This window comes from Ambystoma mexicanum, chromosome 13 (assembly GCF_040938575.1).
Source record: "Ambystoma mexicanum isolate Mex_15411 chromosome 13, UKY_AmexF1_1, whole genome shotgun sequence".
In the NCBI taxonomy this organism is placed as follows: Eukaryota; Metazoa; Chordata; class Amphibia; order Caudata; family Ambystomatidae; genus Ambystoma; species Ambystoma mexicanum.
This window is the reverse complement of record NC_090938.1, coordinates 209,578,202-209,600,271: the sequence shown is the minus strand read 5'-3', so window position 1 is coordinate 209,600,271 and position 22,070 is coordinate 209,578,202. Positions and strand designations below refer to the sequence as shown.

At 45.4% G+C, this 22,070-nt stretch overlaps 1 long non-coding RNA gene across 1 annotated transcript in view; it reads left to right on the top strand.

Moving 5' to 3' along the window:
• LOC138520113 (uncharacterized) overlaps positions 1 to 22,070 on the top strand; it is an 86,043-nt gene that overhangs the window by 1,231 nt on the left and 62,742 nt on the right. The window contains exon 2 of the long non-coding RNA XR_011282796.1: positions 6,085 to 6,155. This is a non-coding gene — a long non-coding RNA (uncharacterized lncRNA). The remainder of the gene's footprint in view (positions 1 to 6,084; positions 6,156 to 22,070) is intronic.

Below are 22,070 nucleotides of genomic sequence, written 5' to 3'. Positions count from 1 at the left end.
ACACCTTCAAAATTCCTCCACCCTAAATATACGTTTTTACATGTAACCAAATGCGGTAAAGTGCAATATGAGTTGATACTGAGTTTGATTTGAGGCAACAATTCCAAAACTCTTATGATTTAATGGAATCATAATCATATATCAAATTGCCTAAAGTTACCATATACAGTGGACCCAATATAGGGCACTCAGTAAACATATGCTGAACGGTCTCTTTCTTTTTAGGTAACCGACACATTCTGCAAAACCTTAACTCACTAGGTAACTTCCATCTTGCTCCATGTAATGCACGCAGAAGAAGTTGGTTTGTACGCATGAAAGGCTCAACCTGGGGTTGAGGGTCTGGGCACTGCAAAATGACAGTGGCTAACTAGGGTAACCAGAGCATAACCATGTAGTTTACATAAGTGGTCAAAATTATGTATCTAATCCCATCTTTCCAGTCTTCTTGCATAGGCTCCCTTCGTTGTGTCAAAGCACTTTCCCCAATTGAAGTCATGGAACCATTTTAAACTCTCGAAAAAGATTGTTATTCAATTTTATAAAGGGATCTCCCATTGAGGGTAGGTCTTTTCTATGAATTGACCCAGTAAAGGTTAACAATGGGCATTTAGGGACAAGACCAGATTTGATACAAAATACACCTCTCCTTTTTAGTCCCATGTTTGTTAAAGAAATAAGTCCCAATTCTAAGTTTAGGTATTCCATGGGAGTCGATTAAGGAAAACCTAGAATGCTACGCCTGTCAGGTGAGGACAAAGGCAAAGGCAGTGAATATGGCAAGGGGAAATTGCACAAAATCACACAGTGAATAGCTTTGAGTCAAACAACATGCACACAGGAACCAAGACTCATGTATACTAAAACCCAGGTGTGCAAATATAGTGTGACAACAATACAAATATATGAAAGGGCATGTGGGGTAAGCACTTAGAAGCTCCTTATGACTGCAAGGAAAGTCGGCAAGCTCCTTACCCACAATTGCTGTTACAGGTACTGACAGCGCTAAGCCCACGTAGATGGCAAGCAACGACAGGATCTGTAAGCTAACACTCTTGATGGTATTGAATAAGGGAACTTAAAAACAGTACTCACAAGGACGAGAAATACCACTTGAATGTCAGCAAGCCCACGAACCCTGTTGATCAAACAGGGACCCAGAAAGGCTATAACAGCAATGGGAGGATAATTCGCTTCCATCTGGGAAAAGGCTTGGGGTTGAAAATGACTAAGGTTTGACCTCACATGTTCTGCGCCTTGGAGGCCTGGAAGTCCAATGGGTTGTACAAGACTGGCACTCCTGGTGACTGTCGTGTGGTCACTTTGTTGCGCATGTGATACAACAACAGGGGCGTTTAGCATACTAATAGGAGTGATAGATGCAGTACTTGGTGCATCAGGCACACTTGCAGCAGGAGTGATAACAGGCACGTTTTGAACTGCAGCAGTCATTCCCATCCCTTGGCTACCACCACCCAACTGGTGCTGCTTGGCAGAATTCTGTTGCACGTAATCGGAATGTGTTAGGGGTGGTGTTTCTCCTGGGGTTGAGAGTACACAAAGTGCTAAGCTTGGCTCACAGGGATGGTGGACTGTGGCACAGACAAGCCCGCCTGGGGCAATGCCCCCATTTCATCATGTCCAGGCACTTGTGGCTGCATGGAACCACCGTACAACGCCCTGCCCGTGGGCTGCTGACCAATGAGGAAGTGCTGCTGCTGGGGGGCCGTGCCCGTCCTCTCCACCTGGCTCATGTGTGATCTGGCACCAAAGGAGCTGGCAACCGGCTGATCCGAACCGGGCCTCGCATGCAAACCGCCCAGCCCGCTATCCCGGTCAGCTACTTGTTCGGTGGATGGTGTCCACCCCCCTCTCGTAATACTCCAGGGAAGTCCAGCGGCCTCGCCTGTAAGGCTCTCCCGAGCTGTGGTCCATCTTGATGACTCTGAAGCGAGAGCTGGCAAAAGTCTCAAACTCCGATGCTGCATATTCGGGAGGCTCTGATGCTAAAGTCAAGTAGTTGGGAGAATAGTCTTGTGTAAAAGGCAGGCATTCTGGTGATCCCCCTGGAGCATAAGAAGAGCAGACTGGACGTTCATCAGCAGTAAATGGTTGGGATTCAGGAGGAATCTCTGGAGCAGAAGAAAATGCAGCAGGATCTGACGGTGTAGACAGGTATACCTCTGATATTGGCAACGAGGCTAAGCAGGATACAGGTGTCTCATGAACTGAAGGCAAACAAGCAGTAGGCTCTGGGACTGAAGACATGCACTTATGATGGACTACCGAAGGCTCTATGGCTGAAGGATGATCCGCTGGATGAGTCACTGTAGCTGAAGACAGGCAGGCCAGAGGAAACTTTGAGGCTGAAGGCATGCAAGCTGGAGCAATCTCCGTAGCTGAATACAAACATGTCAGGTACGGACCACATGCATGGTGGAGGCTCTTGAGTAAATGGCAGGCATGGCAGTGGTTCATTGATTGAAGACATGTGTGCCAAAGATGACTGCAGAGCTGTGGACGGGATCATAGAAGAGTCAATGGTTGTAGGAGGACAGACAGAACTCTCAGAAGTCGACAGAAACATTTGTGACTCAGGAATGGAGGGCACTTTTAGGGCAGTAGACTCCTTGGCACCCGTAACCAAGACTGATCTGTACCCTTGCAGTCCCTTTCCTTAGTGGGTGACACAGAGTCTCTTTCTTTGTAGAAGTCAAAATCAACCAGTGGAATCACCATAGTAAAGTCTCTGTTAATCAGGATTTTGTCAATTGTCCATTCATCTCTCATAGCTTCTGAAAGTGGCAGATTAACAATCAACAGTTCAGGAATCGCCTGCCAGGTGTTTGGTTCTGTATACTGTGGAATGAGTCCATCAGAACATGACATCTGTACTGTCTCTGACTGTTCGTTGTGATCAAAATTGGCAGAAGGAAGAGTGAACCCAGGGGTAGCATCGTTTTCCACATCAGCTTGAACATCTACTTCAGTCTCAGCAGCTGGATCAAGAGCAGAGCCTAAGCTTACTGTAGTGACTGATTCTGTGTATGCCACCATTGTGGATTGTGTTTGGAAATCAGAAGCTTGCATGTGTGCAAGCTCAGGGTTAAGACAAGCTGCTACACTGGAAATCTTAGGTAAAGGAGTGGCTTGTAAATCTTCAGCTAACTGCAATCCCCGACAAACAGCAGGTCAATTTTCTGAACCTGTGCCCTGATTAAGCGCTGTGCTAGAAGAAAGATTTTCACTCCCAATAGATCTTACATATTGACAAGTTTCATGGTTTACTAAGGTCTCTGCACTCAGGGACTGAACAGTATTCACTTCATCAAGAGCAACAGATAAAGTCTGAGGTGTATTCAGTAAAGACTGTAAGGTTTTATTCTTCTCTTGTAAAGAAATGAATTCTTGTCTTAACTCATCAAGCTTAGCTTTTACCATGCCCAGCATTAATTGTACATCACTATCAGTAGGCACAGTGGGAGGCATGGTGGCATCAGGGCTGGATCCTGCACTAGCAATCTGGATGTGCACCGATTGTACATTGTCATTTACTGCTTGCAGGTTCTGTGATTTATACCTTCTCTTACCAACTTGGTCTGTGTTTCCCTTAAGCAAACTATTGACATCAGACCTCGTGGCATTAGGGACTACAGTATGCACTTGTGCAGAGAAGTATGCTATAGACTGAGGATAGAAAACAGAAGTTATGCAAGGAACCCCTCCATTCTTTATGTTTGTATCATGCAACTGTTCAATCTGAGGTGAAGTGAAGCACAACTGGAATCATGGGGTTCAACAACAGAGGTACTCTTGTGTAATAAGTCTAAAAGTGTGTTGTTTTCTGCTGCTAGGGCTTGTGCTGACATAGAATCTGGATCAGAATAAAAGATAGAACTAGGATCTGACATAGAATCTGGATCAGAATAAAGGACAGAACTAGGATCAGGCAATGTAAGATGGGCCATCCTGTGGGAAAAATACTCTGCGCGTAAATGTCCATTCGTGACAAGGAGTTCATTTATGTCAGGACTAGTGATTTGATTGTCACAGATAAATGCAGGGGAAACTTTCTGTAATAACTTGTCAGAGGCCTTGCTGCCTTTCTTTCTTAAACTTGCCATATTCAATGGGAATAGTGGGCTGGTCATTCTGTCAGGTGAGGACAAAGACAGTGAATATGGCAAGGGAAATGTGCACAAAATCACACAGTGAATAGCTTTGAGTCAAACAACATGCACACAGGAACCAAGACTCATGTATACTAAAACCCAGGAGTGCAAATAGAGTGCAACAACAATACAAATATATGAAAGGGGACGTGGGGTAAGCACTTAGAAGCTCCTTCTGACTGCAAGGAAAGTCGGCAAGCTCCTTACCCACAATTGCTGTTACAGGTACTGACAGCGCTAAGCCCACATAGAGGGCAAGCAACGACAGGATCTGTAAGCTAACACTCTTGATGGTATTGAATAAGGGAACTTAAAAACAGTACTCACGAGGACGAGAAATACCACTTGAATGTCAGCAAGCCCACGAACCCTGTTGATCAAACAGGGACCCAGAAAGGCTTTAACAGCAATGGGAGGATAATTAAATACATAAGACTCAAGACAAAGGGCAAGTAGGAATAGTGATTACAGAATAGTAAGGAAAACATAGGCATTCACCCAGGGGCTAGCTACAACAGCACACCACACCTAATAATCAATGGGAAATAAATGCAGAAGTGCAAGGGAAAACATGGAATGGATTCCAAGAGAAAGTAAAGGAACAAGAGCAAGGAAAACAAAATTACAAAGGCAAAATTCCCCCACCCATCCAAGGAAAAACGCAGGAAGCTAAATCTATAAAGAGGAAAGACTAAGCATCAAGGTTTACAGCAGCAAGGACAAAGTCAAAGAAATATAGAACACATGCAAACTGGGCTGCACCAAAAAAGGAAAGCACTGAGAAATGATGTCTGCAAACAGAGAAATACAGAAAGGGAATCTAGGAAGCAGAAATCAATTAAGCATATGAATTCCAAATCCAGGGATAAGGAACAGGGAATAGAAACATGGAACTAGACACAAAGTTAAGAACCAGGAACAAGGGACCAGTCAAAAACAGGAACACTGCATCAATGACCAGCGCTGGACTGAAGCAAACTGAGGCTATTAAAGCTGCTTAACGAGCACACACCTCAGGTGTGATGCTTGCTGCACCTGCAGCCACACTGTTGCCTTTCCTACACCCAACCTTGTCCTGCAAGGGTGGAGATGAAGCAGTGGGCCAGGCATTCTTGGAAGCATAGTCATTTGATTAAAGCAGCATGATGGCTGCCAAAAACCTGGAATGGATCCGTAAGGGAAGTAGCTTGGAAAATAAGGATTTAGCGCTCCCACTTCATCACAGCACGGTAGCATATGGTTTGGAAGGAAAGTCCAATAGGGAATAAACCCCAAATCATGCCCCCAAGTGGTGGGAACGGGAGCTAAGGGAGCGAATCCTGACAACGCCAGAAGAATCCCTAGATTCTATTAAGCCAGTTCAATTCATTACAAGCCATTACTTCTTGGCCATATAAAATGGATGGACAAAACCATGGACAGAGTAGTCCTCCCATTGAATAAAGTGCATATTGTCCAGCAAATCTGCGTACTGGCAACGTTATTTGTCTTGCTTTCTTAGTCTTCAATTCTATAATGCACTCATAATTTGAGCGATTTGATATCTCCAGCCCCAAATACCTATATGAATCTGTAAATTCAATCACACCCAATATCGTATTCAGTGCTAATGTGTTAACTTTTTTTGAGGAAACCAGCATTGCCTTAGTCTTTCCCAGATTGACTAATGGCTCACTTTCCTCTGCCTAACAGTCTAATTAATTCAGCTGCTCCTTCATTGCTGAAAAGGTCTGATCAAAAAGGACCAGGTCGCCAGCATATAGCATTGCAGAGACTAGTGTAGACCTTATTTTAGGGGGAGTAAAGGTTTCCCTCGTAGGATAATGAATAAAAACACTGAGACTGAAAGTAGGTGGTAATTTGTTTCAGAAACAACTTTTATTTATTGAAAATTTTGTTTCTTTTCTCTTAGGTAAAAGGATACGATTTTTCATCAAGCTTCTTGTAGCTTCTGTTCATGCGATGTTCTTGGATCAAGCTCAGGTAAGTCTCTGTTTCCTTTTTCAGTGTATAGTTATTCTCTCCTTTACTTTCCTCTAACTATAATTCAAATACTTCAGTTCTTTAACATAGTCTCCTCCACTCCTCTTGTCTAGTACTTTTATACACTCTTCCCTGTATGCTACGTGACTTCAGTTGGATCCCTTTTCTCTCTTTTCTCTTAATATTCACTTTCTGATGTTAATAGTCTTTGAAGTTCTCTTCCTTATTTGTTTTCTATACTAAATTTGAATTGTTCTATCATTCCTCGTTATATATAGCCTATTATGACAAGATTTGGCAACTTTGTGTACTCTTTCAATATTGCAGGCGTATCAAACGTTCCTAACAGTATCATCCAGTCTTTTCCCCTCTTCAGGTTAAGCATATTGTCTTTCTTGACTTCTTAGTCAAACAATCAGCATTCATTTTATACTTTCTTAGTCTCTGTCCCTTTAATTGGCCTCGGACTTCTGCGTACCTTTCATTATTCACTTTTCCTCTTCTTACCTTCTGTTCTTGTACAGCTGCCGTGTAGGTTTATCAGCTCAGCTGTTATCGCGGCTCCGCAGCGCCGCCTGAACTCCGCCTGAACTCCGCTCTTTCTCTCCCTCTCTCACCTTCCGCCATTGTCCTGTAGTGAATTCAGTGGTTAAGCGGCCGCCGCGAAGTATCAGTCTTCGCCCGGACAGCTGACAGGATACACGCCCCCTCATTCAGCGTTGCCGTATCGAGAGCGTCTCTCCCTCTGGGGAAACTGACAGCGCGGCTCTTCCTCTCAGGAATCTGACATCATTGAATGTCTATGAACATAACGATATGTCGATCACTTTAACTTCGGCAGAAATACTTCAGATGAGCGCAACGGCGCAATTTAACTTCTTTTGTAACTTGAACAATCTTCTTCTTTTAAACGACCTAGTAAGCCCACTCATAACCGCCGCTCAGCAGTTCCTCTCATTCTGTCTCCTAGCAACAACACATACAGGGAGAAAACAGTTGCTGTCAGAATAAAGGACCCGGACTCGATACTGGATATGTGATTGGACCATAATACTGTCAATCATTCCTCTGAACCCTGCTATCATTTTTAACCCTTCACTAAGATGGTCAGCCTAGGATTGACAGAGTCAGATTGCACTTTAACTATGTGCTTTTCCAAAGTAGATTAATCACAGGGGGACAATTCACTTTAACTGCTAAACACTCTAGCAGATCCTCCAGTATAAATTAAAAAGAACTGGAGCCAGTATATATCCCTGTGTAACACTCTTATTTATGTCAATATGTCCAGATAGAGTTCCATTATTAACCAATATTATTCTGGCTGAGGTTTGTTTATGAAAGGCTATAATAATTAGCAACAGCCAATGGGGGCACCCCACCCCCCTCAGCTTTCCCCATAACAAATTTCGATTTACCAAATTGAAAGCTGCGCGGAAATCGACATATGTAATATACAACACTGGGCCCTCCCTACTTTTGGTTCGACTAATCAGGATATCCAATAATCCAATGGTATGTGTTGTATTTGACCCAAAACCCAGAAGTCGTGACTGAAAGGGATGTAGTATGCTATGATTGTCGGTCCAAGCTTGAAGCTGTTCCAGCTCACAAGAGGCAAACACCTTTCCGGAGACATCTTAAAGTGATAGCCTATAATTTTCAGGTGATAATCGATCACCTGTTTTATAGACTGGTACCAATATAGAAGACTTCCAAGACACAAGAATTTTACATGATTCGCAGACCTTGTTAAATAGCACACACAGTAATCTAGCCCAACCCACTGGATTTGCCTTTAGGACTGCTGCAGACAGCCCATTAGGGCCGGGGGCTCTAGAATTTTTTTTATTCATTATCCTTTGGCGGAGGATCTCTACAGTAAACTGCAGGGGCCAAAGCTGACAATCTTCCACCTTAATGTCAGATGTATTCATATTCTGTAAACATTTTTTGTTCAATGAAACATGTGCATCCCTGTTCAGTAATAGGGTTCAATATTTTGCTGTCGCCAGCACCGCATGCCAATTGTGAGCAATCTCCACATTGTCCTAGGGCACTGATTTTGCATCTGATTAATCAACTTTTGCCAATTTATGGTCAATCCCATGGCCTTCCGCCTTTAAAGTCAATTGGAGTAACTACTATTGACCTTTCTAATCTCAATAGGAACACTATGCTGGAGTGCTTTTTAATTTGGCGTATCTCCCTGCGTACATTTTGTTTACCCGCCTGTACATCAGGGTCAAATGGGCCAGGTCTCTTTTTTTCCAGAGCTACTGGTGAGGTACTAGTGCCCTACTTCAGATAAGCTCTACCCTATGAGTAGTTTTGGAAAGCCATGCTTCAATCTCGTCCCCAGTAAGCCTGTATAAAGAGACTGAAGGATCAGTTACCATATTCCTAAGTGCTTTACATGCCTTGTTTATATTCTCCTCTGACCAACATACACGGTTACCTTCTTGGTTTAAATCCAGGCCTCCATCCCCCTGTCCTTTCATCGTCCCTTCCAATTTCAAATGCAAACTTAGTAGCGCATGGTCGCTAAAATTGTTAGAGATCGCGTACAAATCACAAACTCGTTCCAGCAGTAAATTATTCACACACATATAGTCCAGCATTACCCGTTTGGGTAGACCAGGAGACTCCACGCGAAAGCTGCCGCAGTCAGAAGAACAACGTTGTTGTATTTATGATTTCCGTGGTTTTCCAACCACGGAAATCACAAATACAACAATGTTGTATTTTTAATTGACGCGCCTCAGCTTTTTGCCTTCATTTTACGTTTTCTGTGCTTCCCTGGGCTAGGGGAGCACCGAAAATGTAAAATGAAAGTGAAGGCAGCCTCCTCAGCTCTGCTCTGGCTGCAGTAAGCAAAAGCTCCCAGTAGGGGGCTTTTGCTGCTTGTTTAGTGCCGCCATACAGAGCTGAGGTGGCTGCCTGAAATGGCAAAATGGATGCTCCCATGTAAACGCTTTGAGCCACGTTTGCTCAAAGTGTTTACATAGGAACTTTCATTAAAAAAATGTTTAAACTATGTTTTAAACTATTGGCCATCGTTTTAGCCAAGAATATTTCTGAGCGCACTATTCCTTTAAATCCTGAGTCCACCATCATTCGTACTTCATTCCCATTCACTTTTATGCACGCATGCGGATGCTCACATCTGTCCTCGTCGTCTCCATTCCATACAACATTTCTAGTATTAACAGTTATATTCTGTACAGGCAATGCCTCTTCTTCGTTCGATGATCTCCGTTCCCCTTCTTCATTGACATATAGCACTCTCCTCTAATTGAATTGACTAAACTGGTAGTTCTTGCAACAGTTTGTGAAATGCCCTTTTCTCTTGCACTTTGCATATGTGGCCCTCCTCCCGGGGCATGCCAAAGATGCTGCAAAATGACTACTGTTCGCACACCGGAAACACAGTCGTTCCTCTCTTTTCTCTCCCTTCTGGTTGCTTCGTTGCCTGGTTTTATCCTCCACATATCCCCGTAAGGCTTGTTTGTCCTTGCCTTTCTTGTTTCTGGAATCACCCACATTTAATACTTCCGCCTTCAACTTCTTTGAATCATTATGCTCTTTCCTCGTTAGCTTAGCCACACACACCTACGAGTGTTCCACTCGCCTAGCTATGTCCAATACTTCGTCAAGGGTGGGCTCATCCCTCAACCATAGTTCTTCACAAATTTATTTGAACAGCAGTGGGTCATAAAGTGGTCCCTTATGTGTTCATCGAAAGGACCCTTGGAACTTACACAACAATGCTACGTGGCGCAAAGCAGTAACGTACTCTTACAATGACTCTCCTTGTTCTTGCACTCGCATACAGAAATTGAAGCGCTCCAGAATTGTGCTGGTTTTAGGATTGAAGTGTAAATCCAATTTGAGAAGAGCTGTTTCAAATTCATTTGCGGAATCACCTCCTGCATCACCCAACAGCGTCTCGGAAATCCTCTGCCCTTCGTAGCCTAAGAAATGCATGAGCAGAGCTACCTTCCTATCATTGGAATAAGAATTGCCACCAATCGCTTTAATGTAGTGGAGAAAGCCCTTTCTCCATTGAGCCCACAGTATCTTTGCTGGACCCGGTGTGGGCATGAACATGGGTGGGCCCGCTCTGCCCGGCATGGCCATTTTCTATTTCTACTACACTCAAAGACCTTTTTATGCGTGGACCCTCTAGGTGATATTTGCTTGCCACTTGTAATACTATCCGTGCGGTCACAACTTGCTGCAATGTCTTGCTATTTGCTTGCCACTTGTAATACTATCTGTGCGGTCACAACTTGCTACAATGTCTTGCTGCCGTGTCAGGCTTCACTTGCAGCGCCTTCCATACACTTGCACAATGACTGTAGTGTACTAACTATAGTGTCTGCTTCCACTCTTCTGTAGCTTTCACTTTGCCGCTCCTGTGCGATTCTTGCACTGGATCTGCTTTCCAATAACTTCACAGTAACACATGTGGTGCTCTGCTTCCACTCTTCTGTACCGTTCACTATGTCTGTTCACTGCGCCCCTTCTGGTTGCTGCCTTCCACACCAGCTTTGCTGCCTTGCTCGTACTTTCACTCCTCACAAAGTCGATTCGTCACCTTCACTTTCCCAATCACTGTGCTGCACTCAGTTGCTGCTATGTCACTCCCCTTCCTTCTCCCGCAGAACATGCAACGCAACACGAAGGTGCTGCGGGCCTCTATTCCCTTGCGGTGGTGACTTGAGTAGCTTCACACGCACTGCGTCTCTATATTAAGTAATACAGTATTTTCCTTCGTCGTCTCTGCTCCGACTGGCAAGCGTGGCGCTTCTGTTCTGAAAACGAGTGCAGCTTTTTTTTCGTAAACAAATTTCTTTGATTCGGCAATCCAAGGTAGGAGTCCATTTACTGGTGGGACACTTCCTTCCTTTTCCTGTCACTTCTCCCACCGAAACTCGGATTGTTGCAACCGGGTGGTTGTGAGAGCAAGTGGCATCACTAGGGGGGTACCTGGGGGGGCCGGGGGCCCCCCTGTGAAACCCTGTGCCCCCCCTTGTGCCCTCCTACCTAAGACGAGCAGTGACCCTGTTCTCCCCTTACTTTTGTCTGTGCCCCCCTACTTTTGTCTTTGGCCCCCTCTGTGCCCCTCCTAAATTTGATTCCTTGCGACGCCACTGGTGAGGGGACGGAGAAAATTTCAGGTAGGGGATTGGGAATGCCCGAGCAGCAGCAGCACTTACTAGATGTGAGGATCAGCCAGGTCATGTAGCAGGGATGCGTCCCATGGTGGCCGTTGCAACGCTTAAAGTGGAGCGGCTAGGCTGCCCAAACACAGTGGCTTTTTACTGCTGGGGGTTCAGGCATCCCATCCTCGTCGCCAATGTTAGGATGAAGACACCGGGCCAAACTTAGCATTCTGTTATGCTTTATTAATAAGCTCAACGTAATAAGGACTCCCAGCTCAGCCAGTGCAGCCACAGAAAGCTCTGCAACCCTCCAACTGCAGAGCCATGGAATCCTCACAAATGTAAACAACCAACATTGAACAGCATCAGAACCTCAGCCTGGCAACACTCTACATGACCAAGGAACATTCAGTATGACATAGCAATGTTCCATCCAAGCCACATTATAACAAATACATTGATACAATCTCTCTTCTTTCCTGAGATGATAAGCCACTGTTTATTTTTTTAAACAGTTTTTATTATTTTTTGTTTTAACAAATAGACTGCAGCATTTTGTATTACACACCAATATGTTTTATGCAAAGTCAGTCTATATTCCCCTTCCAACCCACTCCCTCCCCTCTCCCTCTAACAATCAGCATGTGCACTGTTCATGCTTCCGGATAATTAGGTACTAGACAGTTCAGCATGTTTAGTCCATACATCAATGGTCAGACTCGACTACTGGGTTCTGAGCTTGTGTGGTAGCGAACACCTCTTGTAGAAGTACTCTCCAGAATTCTATGTCTGTGCCTCCGTCCCCCTGTCCATGGCGCGCTGCATCTTCCCAGACCGAGGTCTCTGCCATAGTCCACTTCTGTAGGTCCCGCCACCATAGTTCCACGCTCTGACATTTTTGTGCTTTCCAACCAATCGCTATTCTGCGCTTGGCCAAGACGTATGCCAAGTCTTTCAATTTGCTGATGTGCCTTGCTCTTTCCAGGCGTGGCAATAACCCTAGTAGGCAAGCGCAGGGGGACTGTACATCTAAAGTAATAGCAGCATTTGATAGTTTCCGTGCTATCTCTTCCCAATACTGCTGTAATTTTCGGGCAGGCCCAGAACTTGTGTAGCATGTCTCCATTTTCCAGAATGCATTTGGCACAGCGTAGCATGGTTGAATTTTTAAATTCTTTGCGGTGTCAGGTATGTCCTATGGGTTACATATAATTGTAGGAGTTGCAGTTTTGCATTTCTCGACACACGTTTGTGGTATGAGATCGTTCTCTGCCACTCCCCATATGTAAACTGTACTTGTAGGTCTTTTACCCATATTTGACGAGCGAATAAAGTGGTGTCCACCTGCTGAAGTTCGTATATCCTAGATACCACATGGCCCCCTTCTGATATGTCATATGGTGTTCTATTACCTCATTAGCCTCCATCTGTTCCTCAGTTATTGGCCATCTTTGCTTAATTGCCCCATCAGTGTGGCGTACGTGATGTATTGGCCCTTGTGTAGCCCGATCTCTGCATTGAGAGTTTGGAGGTCTGCTACTTTCCCATCTTGGAGCATGTCCCCTTTTGGGCTTCCAGTATTTCCTAATGGTTGTTCTACCTTGAGGGTTGTGTGCCGTCAGTGTGACCAGTGGGATCTGAGGGAAATAAGGGGTTATGTTCCCTATCAGCTTGCAGGTCCTGTGCCATTGGGCTTTCCCTAGTGCCAGTAGATGTGCAGGGTGTTGAAAATGGCAGGTACGTACCCATATCACCTCTTTCAGGTAAAATGGGCTTCAGGTAGGTTGTAGTAGGGTAGTATCCTGGGAAGGTTCATCAGACAGCCATCGTGTGACAAACTGCATTTGGCTTGCCATAAAATATAGTTCAAAATTGGGGACTCTGATTCGACCTTGTTCATATGGTCTTTGCAGCGTGTGCAGCGCTTGCCTGCATATTCTATTTTGCCATAAAAACCTCCTGCATGCTGTGTCTAGCTTTGTCTAGCTTTGTGATAAAGATTCTGGGGATGGTATTTGGCACATTTGTGAAGTAGTGCAATAGCCTGGGGACAGCCACCATTTTCAACAGTGCTGCCCGGCCCATTAATGAGAAATGTATCCTCACCTAGAAGTTCATAGATTTTGTTACGCCTTCTGCTGCATGCTGTGTGTTGTGTGTGTGTTCTAAGCGGGGATTGTGATATATCTATGACCAGGACATAAACGTGTTGCCATGCCATCACGTGTAGGTAGGTGACCCTCTCCCTTCTTTGTGAGTGCAGCTAGTGGGAACAGGCCTGACTTCTGTCTGCTGATCGTGATGCTTGAGAGTTCCACAAACTCTCTAGTACTTCCAATATGTATTGTAAATTGGTTTCTGGGTGTTGTATGTATAGTAGCATGTCGTCTGCGTATAGAGATATCAGATGCCTCTGGCCATGTATATTGATGCTTGCTTCCTTATATTCACTACGTAAGTATATTGCAATTGGCTCTGGGGCCAAGACGAACAACATAGGGGACAGTGGGCATCCCTGCCTAGTGCCTTTTTCCAGTATCCATTGTTCTGATATCTGGTTGCCCTTTTCACTCTAACTGCCGGGCTACTGTACATTGCCTGTACCCATCTGATGTACTTAGGGCCAATGCCACAATGCCGCAGGGTGGCCAGCAGGCATGTCCACTTGATTGAATCAAACGCTTTGACCGTGCCTAGTGAGGCCACTGCATAGTGATCTGTACTGGCATTAGTGCAATCTATTATGTAGTCCAATCTGTGCAAGTTCCATGTCGCATTGCTCCCTTGCACATAACCTGTCTGATATGGGTGTATCAATTCTGTTGTAACCTTTTTAAGTCTGTTCGCCAGTAGGGCAGTAAGTATTTTCCTGTCCTGGTTCAATAGTGACAGCGGTCTGTACGAGCCACACTCTGTTGTGGGTTTATTTGGCTTAAGTAGGGGAATGATAATGGATTCCCTCAGCAACAATGGGAGAGCGCCTTTGTCATATGCTTCGTTTAGCATATCTAATAGTGGGGGTGCCACTGCGCTTACATATTCTTAATAAAATTCACTCGGCAGTCCGTCTGTGCCTGGAGTCTTACCGGTTGGCAATGCTCTGATTGTGGCTGATAATTCTTCTACGGTATTGGGGGCATCTAGCTGCTATGCCACTGTATCATCTAGCCTGGGGAAATTAATCTGGGAAAGGGCCTCCTCTATCTCAGGGCCTTGTACTTTCAATGTGTCAATATATACGTCTTTATAATATTCAAAAAAGCTCCTATTTCCTTCTGTTTGTGTGGTGCTCAGTGTGCGGTTATCATTCGTGATAGACTGAATCATGTCTTGTTTGGCGTCCTTTTTGTTAGAGCCAAGCTAGTAATTTTCCCGGCTTGTCTCCTTCAGCGTGTTGTTTCTCTATATATTGTGCATACTTTAGAGTGCCTAGCCTATCCCAGTGTTTTAGGCATTCTTGATGTAATCTGTTTCTGTCTGAGGTGCGGTCGACAGTCTCCTACGCTATTTTCTATGTCTTATAGGGCTTTCTCGGCTCTAGACAGTTCTTCTGATATTGTTGCTTGTAGGCCTCCTGCTTTTGCTATGGCTTCCCCTCTTATCACCACTTTAAAGGCTTCCCACAGTATGCCTGTGGATGCACACTACCTGAGTTATTCGTAAAGTAACTGCTGATGCTCTCCCTATGGTGCCCTCTGAACGCTTCGTGTTTCAGGGATTCCCCTCTCATATTCCAGGATGGAAGGGGTGCCCTCGGGGATGGGGGAGCCACTTGCCAATGTGACCAGGAGCAGGGCGTATTCTGACCGCACTCAGCTTTGTAGGTTGCATCTATAAATTCATCCAATAGGTGCTCTTGGTGTCTTGCTGCAGGCGCTGATTTGCCTTCAGGGTCCAGGGCCGCTGAGTGTATGCTCCGCCATCTTGTTTCGGCACTCGACCTGCTGGGCTTCGGGAATGTCGGGACAGACGCTCGTTCCTACGCCTTCTTCCCTCGCGATACGGTTGCTTTTGTGCTCTGGGTGGCTCAGCTCGGGTCTATTACTGCGGATGTCTGCTTTTCCAACACGGATCATAGCGGATCAAGCAGGAGCAGCAGAAAGTGCGTCCTCACTTCATGGCTGCAAGCTACGCCCCATCGAGATGATAAGCCACTGCAAACTTTATGCTGAGACAATGTTTATGTGATTTTATTGTATAATCATTTGCCCTGTTGATATATAGGAAGGGGGAGTGTCGGCTTTCAGACCATAAATCACTAACCTGGAGTTTCTGGAACCATGAAACAATTAGCTCTTGGGGAGAAAGTAGAATTGAACACTCTTTTACTGAATATATAAAGCTTGTGGTTCTTGTTCTCCCCAGGTGTCTTTTGGCGTCGGAACGGGTGCCATGATGTTCCAGGACCAATGTTGATAGCAGTGTTAGGTACTATATGGAGACAAGAAAGCTATAATGAATATTGTGCCTTTGGATCAATACAGTTCCCCATACTTATTGGAGAGATTACCTGTGAATCGGAAAGCGACTTCCTGGGAACAAAGTCTTGTGTCAAAAGTAAGCATGCTCAGCTATTCCAACTAAAGGTATGACAGGTAAACAAAATGTGTATGAATAGAAGTCCCCAAATCAAAATTAGAACAAAAATAACAAGTCTAATTACCTAGGTAAATACGGATGTTTGCGATTTTGTAGAAGGAGCTCAGCAAGACTCCTGGTCCTGGATAGCTGGTGTTTGCAAGATGCCAGCCTCATGATTTATTTCCTTATATTTTTGAAACAGCGCAATGCCGTAGTCCGTCCTAGAGACGTGATGCTACGCTTGCGGCAGCCATCTTGTTTTGGGAGGTTCTTCATGCCTGCTATGTGTGACATGTAGCAGGTACGGGATGTGCATGGAACAGGTCTTTGGATGTCGGCTGTCTTTGGAGCTCGGTTGACAGAGGTGTCCCGGAAGGAGGCGTCTGTGGTTGCCCCTACCATGTAAGCCATTCTTGAAAGTACACCCGCTCCTAACTCCCCTCCCACCAGCAATTGGGCTGAAAGTCCAACCCCTGGTTTCTCTGGGAATGAGCTGTGGAATTTGTGAAGTAAGTTACGGTAGGAGCAAATACATCCTTGACAGATACTGTCACGACTCGCTCCCGTCGCTCCCGTTCCCACCACTTGGGGGCATGATTTGGGGTTTATTCCCTACTGGACTTTTCCTCCGAACATTATGCTACAGTGCTGTGATGAATTGGGAGCGCTAAATCCCTATTTTCCAAGCTACTTCCCTTCCGGATCCATTCCAGGTTTTTGGCAGCCAGCATGCTTCTTTAACCAAATGACTATGCTTCCCAGAATGCCTGGCCCACTGCTCCACCTCCACCCTTGCAGGACAAGGCTGGGTGGAGGATAGGTAACAGCTGTGGCTGCAGGTGCAGCAATCAGCACACCCGAGGCGTGTGCTCGTTAAGCAGCTTTAAAAGCCTCAGTCTTACTTCAGTCCAGCGCTGGTCATCGTTTGCGGTGTTCCTGTTGTGACTAGTCCCTTGTTCCTTGCCTTTGTACCTAGTTCCTAGTTCCTGTTTTCTTGTTCCTCCGCCCTGAATTTCGGATTCATGCTCTAATTGATTTCTGCTCCCTTGATTCCCTTTTTGTCTTCCTCTGTTTGCAGGCAGCATTTCTCAGTGCTTTCCCCTTTTAGATGCAGCCCAGTTTGTCTGTGTTCTATATTTCTTTGACTCTGTCCTTTGCTGCTGTAAACCCGTATGCCTTAGCCTTCCTCTTAGATTAGCATCCTGTCTTTCCCTTGGAGGGGTAGGGAGAAGTTTGCATTGGTTATTTCGTTTTTCCCTGCTCCTGATCCTTACTTTCTAGTGGGATCCTTTCCATGTTTTCCATTGCACTTCTGCATTTATTTCCCCTTTGATTACTAGGTGTGGTGTGCGGTTGTAGCTAGCTCCTGTGTGAATGCTTATGTTTTCCTCACTATTTTGTAATCACTATTCCAACTTAGGTATTTAGTTTTCCTCCCATTGCTGTTCTAGCCTTTCGGGGTCCCAGTTTCATCAACAGGATTCGTGGGCTAGCTGACATTCAAGAGGTTTATCTCGTCCTCGTGAGTTCTTTAGTTCCCTTATTTAATACCATCAAGAGTGTTAGTATACAGATCCTGTCATTGCTTGCCCTCCACGTGGGTTTAGCGCTGTCAGTACCTGTAACAGCAATTGGGGGTAAGGCGCTTGCCGACTTTCCTCGCGGTCAGGTGCTTACCCCACATCCTTTTTCATATATTGGTTTTGATGTCACACTCTATTTGCACTCCTGGGTTCTAGCATACATGAGTCGTTGTTCCTGGGTGCACATTTCCCTTGCCATATTCGCTGCCTTTGTACTCGCCTGACTAATCCTGATAGAATGACCAGCCAAAAATTCCCATTGAATATGGCAAGTTTAAGAAAGAAAGGCAGCAAGGCCTCTAACAAGTTTGTACAGAAAGCTTCCCCTACGTTTACCTGTGACAATCCAATCACTAGTCCTGACTTAAATGAACTCCTTGTCACGAATGGGCATTTACGTGCAAAGTATTTTTCCCATAGGATGGCACATCCTACATTGCCTGATCCTAGTTCTATCTTTTGTTTTGATCCCGATTCTATGTCAGCGCACGCCTTAGCCGCAGAAAACAACACACTGTTAGACTTATTATACAAGAGTCCCTCTGTTGTTGAACCCCATGATTCCAGTTGTGCTTCACCTCAGATAGAACAGTTTCATGATACAAACATAAAGAATGGAGGGGTTTCTTGCATAACTTCTGTTTTCTACCCTCAGTCTAAAGCATACTCCGTTGCACAGGTACATACTGTAGTCCCTAATGCCAAGAGGTCTAATGTCAATAGTTTGTTTAAGGGAAACACAGACCAAGTTGGTAAGAGAAACTATAAATCACAGAACCTGCAAGCAGTAGAGGATAATGTACAATCGGTACACATCCAGATTGCTAGTGCAGGATCCAGCCCTGATGCCACTATGCCTCCCCCTGTGCCTACAGATAGTGATGTACAGTTAATGCAGGGCATGCTAAGAGCTAAGCTTGAGGAGTTAAGACAAGAATTCATTTCTTTACAAGAGGAGAATAAAACCTTGCACTCTTTACTGAATACAGCTCAGACTTTATCTGTTGATGTTGAGGAAGTGAACACTGTTCAGCCCCTGAGTGCAGAGACTTTGGTAAACCATGATATTTGTCAATATGTTAGATCTATTGGGAGTGAAGGTCTTTCGTCTAGCACAGCGCTTAATCTGGGCACAGTTTCTAACAATTGTTCTGCTGTTTGTCAGGGATTGCAGTTAGCTGAAGATTTACAAGCCACTCCTTTACCTAACATTTCCTGTGTAGCAGTTTGTCATAATTCTGAGCTAGCACACATACAAGCTTCTGATTTCCAAACACAATCCACAATGGTGGCATACACAGATTCAGTCACTACAGTAGGCTTAGGCCCTGCTCTTGATACAGCTGCTGAGACTGAAGTAGATGTTAAAGCTGATGTGGAAAACGATGTTACCTCTGGGTTCACTCTTCCTTCTGCCAATTCTGATCAATACGAACAGTCAGAGACAGTACAGATTTCATGTTCTGATGGACTCATTCCACAGTATACAGAACCAAAGAACCGGCAGGCGATTCCTGAACAGTTGATTGTTAATCTGCCTCTTTCAGAAGCTAAAACAGAGGAATGGACAATTGACGAAATCCTGATTAACAGAGACTTTACTATGGTGATTCCACTGGTTGATTTTGACTTCTACGAAGAAAGAGACTCTGTGTCACCCACTAAAGAAAGGGACTGCAAGGGTACAGCTCAGTCTTTGGTTACTGGTGCCAAGGAGTCTACTGCCCTAAAGGTGCCCTCCATTCCTGAGCCACCAATGTGTCTGTCAACTTCTGAGACTTCTGTCTGTCCTCCTACAATCATTGACTCTTCTATGATCCAATCCACAGCCCTGCAGTCATCTTTGGCACACGTGTCTTCAACCAATGAACCGCTGTCATGTCTGCCATTTACTCAAGAGCCAGTCCCAAAGACCTGGACATGTTTGTATCCAGCAACCGAGATTGCTTCAGCTTGCATGCCTTCAGCCTCAAGGATTCCCCTGGCCTGCCTGTCTTCAGCTACAGTGACTCATCCTGCAGATCATCCTTCAGCTTTAGAGCCTCCGGTAGTCCATCAAAAGTGCATGTCTTCAGTCCTGGAGTATACTGAGTATTTGCCTTCAGTTCATGAGACGCCTGTATCCTGCTTAGCCTCGCTGCCAATATCAGAGGTATACCTGTCTACACCATCAGATCCTGCTGTATTTTCTTCTGCTCCAGCGATTCCTCCTGAATCCCAACCATTTACTGTCGATGAACGTCCAGCTTGCCTTTCTTTTGCTTCAGGAGGAGCACCAGAATGCCTGCCTTTTCCACAAGATGATTCTCCCAACTGCTTCACTTTAGCATCAGAGCCTCCTAAAAATGCAGCATCAGAGTTTGAGACTTTTGCCAGCTCCCGCTTCAGAGTCATCAAACTGGACCAAGTGGTGAGTCAGAACCACTCACCTGGGTGTGCACAGGGGGTGGTGCAGACCGGCGTATTACCTACAGGACTTGTGCAACAGAATTCCGCCAAGAAGCACCAGTCGGGTGCTAGTAGCCAAAGGAAGGGAATGACTGCTGCAGTTCAAAATGTGTCTGTTATTGCTCCTTCTGCGAGTCTGCCTGAAATACCAAGTACTGCGTCTATCACTCCTATCAGTATGCCAAACGTCCCTGCTGTTGTATCCCACGTGCAACAAAGTGGCTACACGACTGTCACCAGGAGTACCAGCCTTGTACAACCCATTGGACTTCCAGGTCTCCAAGGCGTAGAACATGTGCAGTCAAACCTTAGTCACTTTCAACCACAAGCCTTTTCCCAGATGGATGACAGAAGGAAATCTGAACCTCTACCTCAGCCGCCACCTTCTCTAATGGCTGAACATAAACCTTTCCTGAAGCCAGCAATTTCCTCACCTCCCGCATGTCCACTCTCGGAAGAAAGGCTAACAGAGTTTCTACCATTGTCTAAGGCATGTTGCACCAGCCTGCCTCCCTCCTCAAAGACTTATAAGGGTCCACTCCCAGTGACTGAGTTTCCTGGACCTTCCAACTCTGCTTCTGGTCCTGCAAGTCCTTCATGCCTTTCTTCGAACCATGAGTCTCTTCCTCACCAGAAGCCACCGTTTCCATCAGTACCACCTCCAAAGACAAAGCACTCCTATCATGGAAGTCCATCTGCCTTTGCCCACAGGCCACCATTTCCATCAGTGCCACCTCCAAAGAAAAAGCACTCCCATCATGGAAAGAAGATGTCTCGTGCGGGTGGCGGGCACCCGAAGACGGCCGTAGGAGGGGGTATACTGTCACGACTCGCTCCCTTCGCTCCCGTTCCCACCACTTGGGGGCATGATTTGGGGTTTATTCCCTACTGGACTTTTCCTCCGAACATTATGCTACAGTGCTGTGATGAATTGGGAGCGCTAAATCCCTATTTTCCAAGCTACTTCCCTTCCGGATCCATTCCAGGTTTTTGGCAGCCAGCATGCTTCTTTAACCAAATGACTATGCTTCCCAGAATGCCTGGCCCACTGCTCCACCTCCACCCTTGCAGGACAAGGTTGGGTGGAGGATAGGTAACAGCTGTGGCTGCAGGTGCAGCAATCAGCACACCCGAGGCGTGTGCTCGTTAAGCAGCTTTAAAAGCCTCAGTCTTACTTCAGTCCAGCGCTGGTCATCGTTTGCAGTGTTCCTGTTGTGACTAGTCCCTTGTTCCTTGTTCCTTGCCTTTGTACCTAGTTCCTAGTTCCTGTTTTCTTGTTCCTCCGCCCTGAATTTCGGATTCATGCTCTAATTGATTTCTGCTCCCTTGATTCCCTTTTTGTCTTCCTCTGTTTGCAGGCAGCATTTCTCAGTGCTTTCCCCTTTTAGATGCAGCCCAGTTTGTCTGTGTTCTATATTTCTTTGACTCTGTCCTTTGCTGCTGTAAACCCGTATGCCTTAGCCTTCCTCTTAGATTAGCATCCTGTCTTTCCCTTGGAGGGGTAGGGAGAAGTTTGCATTGGTTATTTCGTTTTTCCCTGCTCCTGATCCTTACTTTCTAGTGGGATCCATTCCATGTTTTCCATTGCACTTCTGCATTTATTTCCCCTTTGATTATTAGGTGTGGTGTGCGGTTGTAGCTAGCTCCTGTGTGAATGCTTATGTTTTCCTCACTATTTTGTAATCACTATTCCAACTTAGGTATTTAGTTTTCCTCCCATTGCTGTTCTAGCCTTTCGGGGTCCCAGTTTCATCAACAGGATTCGTGGGCTAGCTGACATTCAAGAGGTTTATCTCGTCCTCGTGAGTACAGTTCTTTAGTTCCCTTATTTAATACCATCAAGAGTGTTAGTATACAGATCCTGTCATTGCTTGCCCTCCACGTGGGTTTAGCGCTGTCAGTACCTGTAACAGCAATTGGGGATAAGGCGCTTGCCGACTTTCCTCGCGGTCAGGTGCTTACCCCACATCCCTTTTCATATATTGGTTTTGATGTCACACTCTATTTGCACTCCTGGGTTCTAGCATACATGAGTCGTTGTTCCTGGGTGCACATTTCCCTTGCCATATTCGCTGCCTTTGTACTCGCCTGACTAATCCTGATAGATACCCAAGTATGGTCCTAAGGACCATAAC